This window comes from Emys orbicularis, chromosome 1 (assembly GCF_028017835.1).
Source record: "Emys orbicularis isolate rEmyOrb1 chromosome 1, rEmyOrb1.hap1, whole genome shotgun sequence".
NCBI classification, from domain to species: domain Eukaryota; kingdom Metazoa; phylum Chordata; order Testudines; family Emydidae; genus Emys; species Emys orbicularis.
This window is the reverse complement of record NC_088683.1, coordinates 148,638,866-148,654,506: the sequence shown is the minus strand read 5'-3', so window position 1 is coordinate 148,654,506 and position 15,641 is coordinate 148,638,866.

Here is a 15,641-nt window from a genome sequence, read left to right as displayed (position 1 = left end):
GGGTAGGGAGGCAGGTAGCTAGGGGTTGTGTATGGGCAGGGGGGATAGCTCAGAGTGCAGGGAGTGGGGTAGCTAGGGGCTTTATGTGGGCACTGGGATAGCTCAGGGTGCAGGGATGGGGTAGCTAAGGGCTGTGTGCCAGGAGGGCTCCCCTGTGGTCAGTGTTCCCCAAGGGCTCTGCCGGGCACAGAGCCGGGTCACCCTGCCTGGGCAGCTCTTACCAACTGCGTGAGCTGAGGAGCAGTCACAACCCCGGACACCCGCAGCAAGAGACAGAACGATGCAGCTGCCCGCTTCATGGCACCAGCCAGAGCAGCAGCTGCTCGCACTGCCCAACTCCGGCTTCCTGCCTCCAACCTGGCCACGGGGTGGGACGAGGAGGAAATGGGATGGAGCTGCCCTCGGGACTGCTCTGCTCTGGCACTGAGGGGAGGGGGAGCAACCAGCATTCGGGGCTTCCGTCCCACAGCTCCCAGCTTTAGCCCCACGGCTGGGGGGCACCAGAGCTCAGGGTCTCAGCCCCACAGCTGGTGGCCCCGCGGCTCCCAGCTTCATGCCAGGGCTCGCAGCTTCATCGCTGTGGTGGAGGCACCAGGACTTGGAGTTTCAGCCCCATGGTGGGGGGCCCACCAAGGCTCGGGCTCTGGGTTCCAACCCTGGGGTCCAACGCCCCCCCTGAAAGGGCTCAAGGCCTCCCAGGGGGCCATGGACCCCTGGTTGAGAACCACTGATCTAGACCATCCCTGGCAGGTGTTTGTCTAACCTGCTCTTAAAAAGCTCCAATGACGGAGATTCCATAAACTTCCTAGTGTATTTATTCCAGTGCTTAGCTACCTTGACAGGAAGTTTTTCCTAATGTCCAACCTAAACCACCCTTGCTGCAATTTTTTAAATCTTCCCTCATAGGTCACATTTTCTAGACCTTTAATCATTTTTTGTTGCTCTTTGCTGGACTTTCTCCAATTTGTCCACATCTTTCCTGAAATGTGGCACTCAGAACTGGACACAATACTCCAGTTGAGGCCTAATCAATGCAGAGTAGAGCAGAAGAATTACATCTTGCTTACAACATTCGCGCTAATACATCCCAGAATGATGTTTGCATTTTTTTGCAAAACACTGTTGACTCGTATTTAGCTTGTGATCCACTATGACCCCCAGATCCCTTTCCGCAGTACTCCTTCCTGGGCAGTCATTTCCCATTTTGTATGTGTGTAATTGATTGTTCCTTCCTAAGTGGAGTACTTTGCATTTGTCCTTATTGAATTTCATCCTATTTACTTCAGACCATTTCTCGAGTTTGTCCAGATCATTTTGAATTTTAATCCTGTCCTCCAAAGCTCTTGCAACCCCTCCCAGCTTGATATCATCCACAAACTTTGTAAGTGCACTCTCTATGCCATTATCTAAATCATTGATGAAGATGTTGAACAGAACCAGACCCAGAACTGATCCCTGCGGGATCCCACTCAATATGCCCTTCCAGTTTGAACCACTGATAATTACTCTCTGGGAATGGTTTCCCAACCAGTTATGCACCCACTTGATAATAACTCCATCTAGGTTCTATTTCCCTACTTTGTTTATGAGAAGGTCTCATACGGGTAGGTATTTCAAGGTACTTCAAGGCTAGGAAGGTATTTCAAGCATCCATACTCTATTGATCAAATTACAGATGAGATGGGCAGGGCATGTCACCAGAATGTCAGATGAGTAACTGCCAAAGAAGATCTTCCATGGTGAACTAAAGGAGGGAGGCCAGAAGAAACGTTTCAAAGACGCCCTCAAATTATCCTTGAGGGGTTTCAACATTGACCTAGAGTTTTGGGAAGATCTTGCTCATGGTTGTTCTACTTGGCAAAATCTCATCCATACTGGAGCTACAGTCTACGAGCAGATGAGAACTACTGAGGCAGAGCAGAAGTGCCAGCAGTGTAAATCTCACAACAGCAACATGTTCGCTGCTAATCAAGAACCCATAGCGACCTCTCTTGCTCAGTGTGCCACAAACAGTTCAAAACTCAAATTGGCCTGATCAGCCACTCACATGTCACAGAAAAAAAACCCATCAGTGAACTCGAAGGACAAACAACATTCCCTAGTTTATTTATGAGAAGGTCATGCGAGACAGTATCAAAAGACTTACTAAAGTCAAGATATACCACATCTACCCCTATCCAGAAGGCATGTTACCCTGTCAAAGAAAGCTATTAGGTTGCTTTGACACAATTTATTCTTGACAAAGCCATGCTGACTGTTACTTATCACCTTAGTATCTTCTAGGTGTTTACAAATTGATTGCTTAATTATTTGCTTCATTATCTTTTGAGTTATCAACCTTGAATCATTTAAAAAAAAATGTGTAGGGCCAAATTCCCCAGTACACTCTGGCTGCTGTATGCCAGTCTGCAGCAGCACAAGCCTTAGAGTCTGGGAGAGACTGGGTCTGCAGCCAACTACTTTCCTTAGCAGGGTCTTCATCCACTGGTGAGGGAGAAACTTCATTTGAAGAATAATGGCCGAAATGACTCCAAATCCTTTTGTTTTCCTCTCAGATATACCTATCATGGTGTCACAACTAGGTCATGGACAGTAAGACCTAGTGGGAGTCGGGAGTCAGGCCAAGTCGGGTACCAGCCAGTCAGAGTCTGAGACAGGCCGGAGGACAAACCAAGAGACAGACATCAGGAGGCAGGCACGGTACAGTTACTGGGAGGTCAAAATCCAAGATAGGCTGGAGGGTAAACCAAGAGTCAGGAGGCAGGCAGGGTCAGAAGCTGGAGTCTGGGATCTCTCACACACAGGGTCTGAAGCAAGATGGACAGGTAATCTGTTGTGTTTCTCAGACAACTCCCTGTCATGGCTTCCTGGTTTGAGTACTAGCCAATTAGTGGGCTGCAAGGAGCTGCCACTCGAGTCCTGCTGGGTGGTACTTCCTGCTGGTCCCAGCCTCACAGGATCCTCCTGCAGGAGCCTAGCCTAAGCTCCTGGGGTGATTTGGAGACACCAGCGGCTCAGAACCCCCACGGTCCAGGATTTAGCCCTGCAGGTTCTTACATCATCCCTTCTTTCAGGCCCCCCTTTGGGATGGTGTTGGTCTAGGCTTGTCTGGTTGAGCCTTGTGGAATTCTTTCAACAGGACGGGGCATGAACAGGGGAGGCCGCTTCCTAAGTGCTCACTTCAGGGTTATAACCTTCCCAGTCCGCCAGCTCGTACAGGCAGCCACACGTCTGTCAGGAACTGAGAATGGCATGTGCGTCATATACCTCGTGACCCTGGATTTCAACTGGTGGAGGCAGGGATGTGATTCAGTCATGGAAGAGGTGCTCCATGTAAGGCTTCAGAATGGAGACATGGAAAACAGTGTGACTTGTGAAACAGGAAAGCTAGAGTGTGAATGTAACGAGGTTAATCTGCTGGCCTAGCAGGAAGGATCCCAGGAACTGGTGGTGCAATTTGCGGGAGGGTCGTTTGGATGTGGAGGTTTTTGGCAGTGAGCCATACCTTCTGGGCTACCATAAATATTGGAGCTTTTTGCTGACAGTTCACATACATCTTGCAGGTCTTCTTAGGCTATTCTAAGTGGTTCTTGAATCATATGCATCTGTTGGATCCAGTCAGTGGAGGCAGGATTCGGGGAGACCACTGGTAACGCCAGGTGGAAACGGGGATAGAACGCGTAATTAGTGAAAAAGAGGCTCCTACCTGTATGCTCAATATTATTGTAGGAAAATTCTGCATATGGCAGGAGCATAGACCAGTTGTTTTGATGACAGTTTACAAAGCACCTAAAGTACTGTTCCAGTACTTGGTTCACCTGTGATGATGTATGGAGTATCAGTGACCATTTATAATATTATTGATACCATTATTACAAAATTGCAATAAATCTTACAAGATATGTCATGTAAGGTATCAGTGGAAAAGTTATGATTTGCCAAGTATGATAATCATGTGTATATGTTTGTATCATCTTTGTGTTATGCGTTATAAATATGTGTGATATATCTGTGTCTGTGCTGAGTTTCTGGGTGACACCGTCAGACAGATTGGCATCAGCATAATCTAGCCCAGCAGTTCTCAAACTGTGGGTCAGGACCCCAAAGTGGGTTGTGACCCCATTTTAATGGGGTTGCCAGGGCTAGCTTAGACTTGCTGGGCCCCACAGCCAGAGCCGAAACCCGAGCCCCACCATGTTACAAGCCCTCCTGCCTGGGGCTGAAGGCCTTGGGCTTTGGCCTCCCTTGCTGGGTGGTGGGGCTTCAGCTTTGACTCCTCCCCCCCTTCCCCAGGGGTATGGCTCAGGCAGGCTCAGACTTCAGTCCCCCTTCCTGGGTTCATGTAGTAATTTTTGTTGTCAGAAGGAAGTCATGGTGCAATGAAGTTTGAGAACCCCTGATCTAGCCAGTTTGATGGCCCCTCAAGAGCAATCAGCTATACAATGAACCCACTGAAAGAAGCCAGGGGCTTCCCCTATGAGTCAGCAGGACATGTAGGGATATGGTGATGGACAGGGGACTCTCATGTGCTGTGAGCTTGTGTTTGGGACAGAGGATGTACAAGCCACATGGCAGAGAATATAAAAAAACAGTTGCATTTTCTCCATTTTGTCTTCAATCCTGCTTTTTACCTCTGGAACAACTTCTCTACAAACAAACATTGAACAAAGAACTGGCAGACCCATCCAAGCTTTGGATGTGTTACAGGGGGACACTACAAGCCAGCAAACTCACAAATGCAGCTAAGTACCTGATATATGGACTCTGAAGTCTTATATATGTATCGGATTGCTTTGACCATTTAACAACTTTCTTCTTGTTCTTTTATAATAAACCTTTAGTTTTAGATACTAAAGGATTGGTTGGCAGCATGTTATTTTGGGTAAGATTGAAACTAATATTGATCTGGTAATGTGACTAGCCCTTTGGGGTCAGAAGAACATTTTGTATAGTAAGCAGAGTTTTTAAATAACTTCTCACTTTACTGGACCTATGTGCTGGTTGGGAACCAGAGAACTGGAATGCAATAAAGTGGACTCTGGGATTTCTTTTTTCGGCTTCTTAATAACCAGTGTGGGGGATCAGGAGCACAGTTTGTGACTGGTTGGTTCATCTAATTTCAGTGTTAACCTCCAGTTTTGGGAGCATCTGCTTTCCTTTTGCAGCCTGCCTTGACCTTGGTATTTTCAGTGTGGGCTATGCTATGCACCATGGGCCACGTACCCATTCTATTTGTTCATCTGTTTGAGGGTGGTATGCAAAGGAGCTGGATATCTGGACATCAAGTAGCCTGAGCACTTCACACAAGAAGTGAGAGGTGAATTGTGGGCCTCAGTTGAAAAATATGTGGTCTGGGAGTCCATGGAGCTGGCCCACATTGTGCAGTAGGAGTTGGGCAGTAATCTCGGCATTGGTCAGATGGTTGCAGGGGATGAAGTGGGCCATTTTTGTCAGGCAGTCCATAACTGTCAAGACTATGGTGTGGCCACCAGATGGTGGGAGCTCCACGTTAAAGTCTAGGCTGATGGCGGAGCAAGGCCTAGCTGGAGTCTCCAGTGGTACTATGGTGCCAAGGGGTGCCAGGGGTACTGTGGTGCCCTCCTTTAGGTCACCATAAAATATCTTCTTTGGCAGTCGCTCATCTGACATTCTGGTGACATGGCCTGACCATCTCATCTGTGATTTCATCAACAGAGTATGGATGCTTGGAATACCTACCCATATGGGACCGTCTCATAAACAAAGTAGGGAAATAGAACCTAGATGGAGCTATTATAAAGTGGGTGGATAAAGTGGATGTCTTGGTAGGTGCACACCACTTGCAGGAGTCCACATATGCTTGGACCTTAGCCCACATGTGGGGCTACCAGAAAAAATAAGAACCAGATGGGAGGTCTTCCGGTGGCCAAAGTGATCCACCAATGGAGCATCATGGCACAGCCGCAGCACCTCCTATTGGAGATGCCTTGGGGGCACATATATGTGCTCATTGAAGTATGTTACCCCATCCCAAACAGAATGGTACATCTTAGCCCCCAATGGCAAGGGGCTGAGTCCCTTGGGCAAGCAAGTCTTCCTTCAAGATGGCTTAGATAAGGGAGAGCAGGTCTCACTGGATTGTGGCATTGGCAAAGTTACCAGGCTTGAGGTGGTGGTGGGGCTCAAAAGTCAGTTATTTGCTTTCCCGGTAGTATTCCCCCTTCTGTGACAGAGCACCAGCTTTTCCATTTCGCCTTCTTGGGCAGTAGGTAATGGTGAACTCAAACCAAGCAAAGAACAAGGCCTGCCTTAGCTGCCTCTGGTTCATCGCTTGGGCCTTGTGGAGGTACTGGAGGTTCTTATGATTGGTGAAGACCTGTATTGGGTACTAAGCCCCCTCAAGGATGACACCATTCTTCAAATGCAGTTTGAATGGTTAATAGCTCCTTGTGCCATATTTCAGTTTAGCTCAGTGTGGCTAAGCTTCTCGGAATAGAATGCACAACTGGGGCCTGAGTTGCTGTGAGTGTACCACCCCTAGGGCCACATTGGCTGCAACTGCTTCCACTGTAAACGGACGAGTTGGATCAGGGTACACCAGGATTGAGGCTATAGTGAAGGTGGCCTTTAGCTGGTCAAAAGTGAGCTGGGCTTCAGGTGACCAAGTGAATCACATGGCTTTGTGGAGAAGGGAAGTCTGGGGTCGGGGGTTATTAATTGAGAGAAGTCAGTGATGAATCTTCTATAAAAAATTGAGAAACCTGGGAACCAGTTAAGTTCCCGGAGGGTCCGGGGTCTGTCTAGTTACGAATGGCTTCCACCTTCTGAGGATCCATCTGGATTCCCTCCAGTGAGATGATGTATCCCAAAAATTCCATGGCGGCCTGTTCGAAAGTTCACTTTTCTAGTTTGGCGTACAACCTGTTACCCCAAGGGGAGTAAGGTAATGCTTCAGAGAGAAAATACTAGAAAAATGGTAGCGGGAAAGATAGAAAAGGAAAGCCTCTTTTCTCAGAAGAGCAGACTCGGCTCCCTTCCGTGTCTGTCACTATTGGATTTAGCTTAAAATAAGGGTGTCCCTCCCTCCCTGTGTGATATAATAAAAATAAAGAGAGACAAGGTAATATGGTGCAAACAAAGGTAAGTATATTAAGAGTAAAGGTACAAAAAACTGGGAAAAATGGGGGGGAAGAAACACAAACTTAACCATACAGTGATTCAGTGACTGGCTTTAGGAGCTTGAATCTCAGACCCACAAAACCTCCCTTGGCATTTAGAAAAACAATAAAAGAAACCCCAATACAGAAACCTTTCCTATGATTTAGGCACAGTGGACACAGTGTGCAGGTGCGAAGCCCAGGACCTTCTACTCTCCAGCAGATTTAGAGCCTTCGAGGAGGACTACTGGGGAGTCCCGACGACGGTTGGACTTCGTCGCAGGCGGGGAGACCCTCTGGGATGACGGGCACCAGGAAAGCAGGACCCTCCACAGGTAAAATGGATTCAGTTCGCTGTGGCAGGGATAGTGATGACAGGCCTCTCCTTCCTCAACCTTGCTGCAGGATAGATGGTACTCTTCTCTCTAGCTCTGGAGCTGTAGGAAGACCCGACGGTGGACGCGCTGCCGCTGGAATGGACAGCCCCACGCAGGCACTGAGCAGGCTCTTATATAGACTTTTTGGAGGGAAAAGTTCTGAGGGAATAGAATGTTGGGGGCTGGTTTTGGCGGGAAAAACTGGTTCAGTCCGGTTTGAGCCAGGGAAATCCAGTGTCTTTAACAGTAAACAAGTCTGCTTACAGAGATGGAGTCCGAGAGTCACAGATGATATACTCCATATTGGATTTCATTAAAGCCAGTGATTTACATAACCTTTATCTTATACACACTATTAAAACAGCTAATTAAACACCTTTAAACAGTACCAACACAACATTTCTTACTAACAAACCCATGCTTCCATAATGTCCCCAGGATGGACCAGACATGGTAGTAGTGCTGTTCCGGGTTCTCAGAAAATACCAATATATTCTCAAGGTAGATAATCAAGTATTGATCCAGGACATCCCATAACAAGTAATTTATGAAACATTAGAGGGGCATTGGTGAAGCCCAAACAGCATCACCAAATATTAGTATCCATATCAGATACAAAAAGCAGTCTTCCATTCGTCCCTAGGCTTTATGCACACTAAATTGTATGCCCTCAAAGATCTAGTTTCGTGAAGATCCTGGCCATCCTCAGGTGTTCCAGCAATTCTGGAATGAGGAGCAAGGGATATCGGTTACATATGATCACTTGGTTCAATGCATGATAGTCTACTCAGAAGCATAGTGACCCATATTTCTTCTTTACAAAGAGGACTGATTTCCCTGCTGGAGAGGTAGGTCATCAAAGTAAGCCCTTGGTGAGGTTTTCCTGCATATACCCATGTAGTGCCCCCAGTTCTGGTTCAGACGTGGAATATATCCATCCGTAGGGAACCTTTGCCCTGGGCTGTAGGTCTATCAGGCAGTCATAGTCTCTATGTGGGGATAGAAAATCTGCATTCTTCTTCTTGAACACATCCAGGTAGTTGTGGTACTTATTGGGGGCTGAGGTTCTGGCCTGGAGCCACTCCTGCCTGGTTAGCACCTGCCATCTGGGGCTCTGCTTCTGAGGGCCCTGGTCCAGGTCAGTTAGGGGTTGGTTGCTTCGTTAGAGGCACACTTTCTGACAGTATTCAGAGAAGATGCTAATATTCCTCCGCCATCAGGAGATAACATGGATTGTGCTATTCCAACCAGAGAATGTTGAGAATTATCAGGACGAATGGGGAACAGATGACATTGAAGCAGATTGTTTCTCAGTACCCTTCCACTATGGCCTATAAGAGGATGGTCTCCTGAGTCACTGGTCCTGATGATAGGGGTGACCCATCAATTGTCTCTACCAGGTCCAGTGCAGATTTTGGCCAGAAGGAGATCTGCAGGGTTTTGGCTGCCATAACATCTATAAAGTTTGCAGCATCTGTGAGGGGACTGGATGGATTTTGGGGGGAGGGGAGTGGAAAAGGTGGTCTGAGCAAACTGTCATGACTGGGTCATCGGTAGTCAGACCTAGTGATCAGAGAGGGTGTTGGGAGTCAGGAACCAAAGGTCAGAGTCCAAGACAGGTCAAAGGGCAAATCGAGTGTCAGAAGTCAGGCAGGGTCAAGTTACCAGGAGATTCAAGTCCGAGACAGGTCAGAAAGCAAACCAGGAGCCAGGCTCCAGGAGGCAGGCAGGGTCTGGTTACAGAAAGTCCGAGTCCAAGGTAGGCTAGAGGGTAAACCAAGAGTCAGGTGTCAGGAGGTCAGAGTCTGGGACCTCTCACACGCAGGGTCTGAAGTAAGACAGGCAAGCAGTCTGTACTGTTGCTCAGACAACTCCCTGTCATGGCTTCCTGGCTTAAGTACTGGTGCCAGCCAATCAGTAGGTGGAGAGAAGCTGCCACTTGGGTCCTTCTGTGCAGTACATCCCTCTGGGCCCAGCCTCATAGGGTCTTCCCTGTGGTGATGTGGGGGTGGCAGAAGTCCAGCCCCCCACCCCTGGTTCTAGCTCTGCATATTCTTATACATAGGTACTTCTACTTAGCACTGGGGTGCCTCCTTCTCACCGCATCTGGAAATTAGCTCTGCTGACCTGACACCCTCTTCTCACAGTTCCTTGGCCTGTTGTTTCATTCTGCATCCCCTCTCTTGCTCCTCATCTTTGTGGCTTAGCCCTCTAGCCATGTCACAGTAGTCCTGCCCTTCTAGGGTACTATCTAAGCCTTCCATGTCTACTCCTGGGGGAATTCTGCTCCAAAAAATTAAACTTCTCTGCACAATATTTTAAAATCCTGCAAAATTCTGCATATTTTATTTGTCAAAATAACACAATATAATCACACCAGTTTCAATTATTTTGGTAATCTATTTCAAAATCTTTCAAGAAGTATGTCAACTATACAGACAACAGCAAAATAGATTCTCCCAAGAGTAGAAAGTTAAAGAAAACCCTATGACAACCCAGTTCCAGTTGGCTGGAGGTGCTGGAGGGTGCTGAGTGGGCCCCCAGAGCCCAGACACCCACATTCCCCTCCCCAGAGCCTAGCTGCAGGGCACCCCCCAGCCCAGACACCCGCCCTCCCCTCCCACCAGAGCCCAGCCACAGGGCACCTCCTGGCCCAGACACCCGCACCCCATCCCCTCAGAGCCCAGCTGCAGGGGTTGGCATGACAAAAATTATTGTAAATGTACACTTGTGATAGAACTGATGTTATTGCTAATGATTGTAACTAACTTGTTGCTAATACCAAAAACTGTTAAAATGTACAATGTGCATGGTCTTTTGGAAAAACCCTTGAACATGTTAAGAATGGTACATAATAGAAACCCTTATGATTATGCTGTTTGGTTCAATAAGAATGTACTTTGTATTAAAAGACCTAATAATGTTGAGATTTCACAGCTAATGACTATACACAATTCTAAAACTTTCCACAGCAGAAAAACCATTTCAAGCTTGGACTGCTGTGCACAAGGGGAAACTGAGGTACAACTGAAGGGGGGAGGGATAGCTCAGTGGTTTGAGCATGGGCCTGCTAAACCCAGGGTTGTGACGTCAATCCTTGAGGGGACCATTTAGGGAACAGGGGTAAAAATCTGTCTGGGGATTAGTCCTGCTTTGAGTAGGGGGTTGGACTAGATGACCTCCTGAGGTCCTTTCCAACCCTGATATTCTATGATTGAACACCTCACAGCCTTCATGGCTGAATGCCAGAGTAAGTGCTCTCTAGAGAATATTAATGGCTATGTTAAATCAACACATAGACCAATCACTGAAGTGTTTCACAAAGTATGAATTAAGTTTTTAACTTAGGCCAAAGCAGGCACCAGTAATTTGGCCTTACAAAGAATTCAATATAGACACAGCTCATATCAATATTGGAAAATCCTTAAGGTGTATCCAGGAGCTCTAATTTCTCCTTTCCACACATGACCAGAAAGGGCTAAGCACCCTGCAGGATAAATGACTCAAATTCAACCCTTAAAAACATATGGGGAGATAATGTTTGTGTTTTTGTGTATTTACATATATATAGGTAGAGGTCAACAATGACTTGCATCTGATGAAGTGGGCATTCACCCACGAAAGCTTATGCTCCAATACTTGTTAGTCTTAAAGGTGCCACAGGACCCTCTGTTGCTTTTTAATGTAATCAAACAGTCCCTGTCTATGCTGTATTCTGTTAATTCAGAGCTCAGAAGACCATCTTAGCATTTAAATGAACTGTAAACATGGGATATCAGCTGTATTAATCTCTCTTTGAAATGTATAGCCAATCATCTGCAAATGGTGGAAAAGCAGGCAATTGCCTTATGTTAATTTGTGTAGCTAAGTACCAGCGGTGGACCTACTTCAAAGTCACCCTGATTGCCTATTGTAAGCCAAGGGACTCCGATCTGTCACAGAAGGCCCAAAATTGTATAAAAGATCCTTGTGTCCTGATCCTGTCATCTCAGATCTGCTTGAGGTTTCATGCAGGGGAAGCTTAAGCAACCAGGACTGAGATCCCAGTTCTGACTGGATCGCCCTGAATATAAACATTGAACTATAACCTATGGACTATTTCTGAAAGAACTCTTTGCATCTACAAAGCTCTCCCTCTATGTTATGAATCTGAATCTCAAGACTGACTCATGTCTGTATGTATTCTGTTCTTTTAACCAATTCTCTCTCCTTTTTCTTTTTAAATAAATGTTAGTTTAGTTAATGAGAATTGGCTGTAAGCATCGATTTGGGTAAGATCTGGAATATTCATTAACCTGGGAGGTAATGTGTCTGATCCTTTGAGATTGGTAGAACTTTTATATGATGAATAAGATTTTTATTAATCCTTATCATACCTGACTTGGGTGTCTAGGTGGAGGCCTCAGGCTGGGTTACTTTAAGGGAACTGTGTTGTTCACTTCTGAGTAACCAGCGAGGTATAACAGATGCTGTACTGTGCTGGCTTGGTAAATCTAAGTATTGGAATATCCACCAGCTTTAGTAATTGCCTGCCCCATTCTTTGCAGTTCACTCTAATTGAGTGACCTCGGCTGGCTCCCCTGGGATTCCAGTCACAGTGGTGTAATAGAGACACCTGCTGGCTAATATTTGGTATTAACATGCCAGGGAAAACAAATCTAAAGACAAATACTCCAAAATATAAGTGTACAGTCATAGTGATATGCCTCTCTTCCCACCACTACTTTTCCCAGTGAAAAGTAATGTATTAAGACACATTTTAATTAACCATGCTATTAATGAAAATAAAATAATGAGCAGGCTGGGAAAAATATTGCTGTGGATTATGTGAGAAATTATCCAGCTAGAAAAGTGCATCATTTCTTTACTATTATTACTGATCTATCAAGACCAGTTTTGTGTTGTGAAGGACTCCCCGCCCACCCCTTGTATAATTGGTAGGCAGAGTGAGAGAGTGGTAGGTGTGGTGTGAGATGTGAGCAGCAATGCCATGCCAAAGGTTCACTGTTTCATTGCTGGACATTCATTCTCCTCCCAACCCTGCACACTTTCTCCTCTCAAACCAGACGCAGACAGACACAGACTCTCCTCTCAGCCCAGACATACAAATAGACGTCTTTGGTGAGGGCCCATCCATAGAGGCTCTTCCTTTTCTCCTTTGGGCGGAGCAGAATCCACATTCTCCAATGCTTGGGAAAGACAAAAAGAAAGAGAATTAGAAATAATAGACGTCGTTGCCCTAGCTCCAACCCTAATGATAAGAATAGTAATTATAATACAGTCACTAATACTAAGCAATAATAAATTAGAATAAGTATAGTAAAGATAATTATAAGTTATAATACAATGATGAATAACAATCAAATACTAATTTAATAATAATGATTATATTGAAATTTAAAGCTATTAATAATACAGTTTATAGATAAAACAAGTGCAATATACACTGTAACTGCTCTATAAGGCTAAGTATCATAATACTTCATAGGTCTTATCCTAATGGTAATACCCACAGTAATGAGTAGTAAATAACTCTTGACTAATGGAATAACACAATATAATAAATAACAAGATGTCTTTGGCTGCAGGTGACTCTTCCTATCTTGGTTGGGGTCTCTTGCAGGGCTAGAAAAGAAACAAAGTGAGACACTGACCCATCAGCTCCTGAGACTCTTGGGCACTCAGCTCTCACACATACTGCAGCTGTGGGGCTTTGTAACAGTGCCCTCCTGGCTCCTCCACAAAACTCAACCGGAGACCAACCAAAATGCATGCACCTGTGCTCTTTTATTGCTTATGTCAGTTCCCACCACCTACTAGATACATATTTTACAGACCATGACCTTGGGAGACCACTAGATTCCCCAGCTAGCGGGGATCTAGAGCCACACACTCCTCCCTTTCCTGTCTCCACCCCCCCCGTCCTTCCTGCCAGCTTTATATAGCCGCCTGGCTAATCAGGCCTGCAGGTGTCTTCCCTCAGGTTATTTGGCTGTGGCCACCCTAGCCAGCCCCAACTAATTCCCCTTTTAACAGGGAGCTGGGCTAACAGGGGCCTGGCCTGGATCTCCTAGCCAGCACCCTGTTACACCCCTCCCCCCTTAAGAGCCGCAAGGCCCGGCCGCCCTCGGCCCTCTTGCCCCTCTGCCCTTTCGCCGTCAACCCGCGGGAGGGGCCCTTCCGGGGGGAGTTCTCCACACATGGCCGGGTGAGCCCCGGCCACCTCCGCAGGTGCTTGCTTCATCCCTCTTTTGCAGAAGGTACACTGCACCGGTAGTGGCTGCCCCCCTAATTCGGCCTCTGCTCGCAGGTCATCACACCAGTCACATGGCGGCAGGGGCCCCACCCCCTGCTCCCCCTGTACCTCAGGTACGGGGCTGGAATTTATCCCCTCCTCCAGTGGGGTCTCCCCTGCCTCAGTTTCCCCTGCATGTTCCTGTGGGTTTGGGGTCTCGTCCGCAGGTACTTCTTCCACGGGGTGCTCCGCGGGGCCCGGCCCTTCCTCTGACGGCCTCTGGCCCGCGAGCTCCCCCAGGCAGCCTTCCTGTGGGTCCACCCACCCTGGGCTCGGTTGTCTCGGAGTTTCTTTAGCGTCAACGGACCATTGCCTGTCCTCATTTCTTGGAACCCTCTGGCTCGGGAAGTATGCCCCCCTTTTTGGGGTACCCCCTCGCTTCTTTCTTGGTAGTGGGCCCCAGTCCCTGCCTACCACTACCAGGTACAGTAACCCCTCCAGGACCCCCACCCGCTTCCATTGGAAGTGGCCCCTCACTTCCAGGGGTAACTGGGCCACCCGGCAAAACTTCTTGTCGCCATGGATGCACCCCAAGGCAGGCGGCGCGGAACTTTTGCTGGTAGCGCTCAGCCGACAGGCCCACCCGGTCCAGAATAGCGGCTCACACGGCCTCAAGCGCACACATATATGCTGTAGCAATAGTTCAGAGCCCCCCCAAACATTATAGTTACCCAAAGTCTGAGATGCTTTCGAATGATCAACAGCCGGGCTTCTGGAAGTTGGCGGGGAGTAAAGGTGTCAGCTCCTTGCCCAAAGAAAAGTTCCCTCAGACAGCTCCAAGGTGTTTACTTTTACAGCTAACGCTCACAAACACAGAACTCATAGCAACCCTTAGGGGGATTACCATAGTAACCCCTACTGGGTCACCAATTCTCCTAGCTTTAACAAATTACTCATTATCTCTTATCAACAATACATTCCTAGTATTTCTAGCCATAATAAACTTATAAGTCAAGGACACCAAATTCAAGGTTGCTATTCACTTACTCTATTCCATTCTTGTGGTCTGTTAACTCTTTTCCCCTCCTCGCATTCTGATTAGCAAAGATGCAACTGCAGCAATTTGACCTGGCCTATGAGAGTCCTGACAATTATTTTTAGCTATGGTGGCTAAATACACCCAAAATGGCTGTGGTTTAGTTTGGTCAAGTTCTGGGGTTACACTCATGGCTTGAATGCTAGCTGCAGTAGCAGCATCTGAGTAAATAGTTCTCTTAATAAAGAGTTAGTTTTACAAGCATGGAGTCCTTTCACATTGTTCCCATCATGCAGTACATGACATTGGGTATGTTATGGTGCATAAAATCAGCAGGAAAAAATGTTTTCTTAAAAAGTCAATAGCAGTTTTTATACATAGGAGAGGAACAGTAAAGTGGGGGTGGGGGGGAAGAAATGTTAGCTGAAGTTCAGATTTAATTTCTATATCTAAAAAATGGAATAATTTAAATCATAAAATATTAACTGATGTGCTAGGATGATGTGGGCTGTAGGTGTTTGTGGTGGTTTTGCCTTCCTTTCTGCCACCTACAGCTGGCTTGTTTAGAGGTGCAAACCAGTTTATGTAATTCAAAGTGACAAACCAGACAAACTCTCAGGCCAGAACAGGACAGGATGTTTGTTATACTATTGCTTTACTAACAACCTACCCATAAGTTCTAAAAATAACCCAAGAACAGTAACAATGGTGATATGAGTATGTAGCTGTGAGGCCTTTGCTTTCTGGGTACTGCACCATTTTATTAAGAACTCTGCTGAAACAGACATTTTGAGAGGTAGAGTTGCTACATACAGCTTGTTAGAACCCACACACCGTGCTCTTTAAGGGAGACTTTC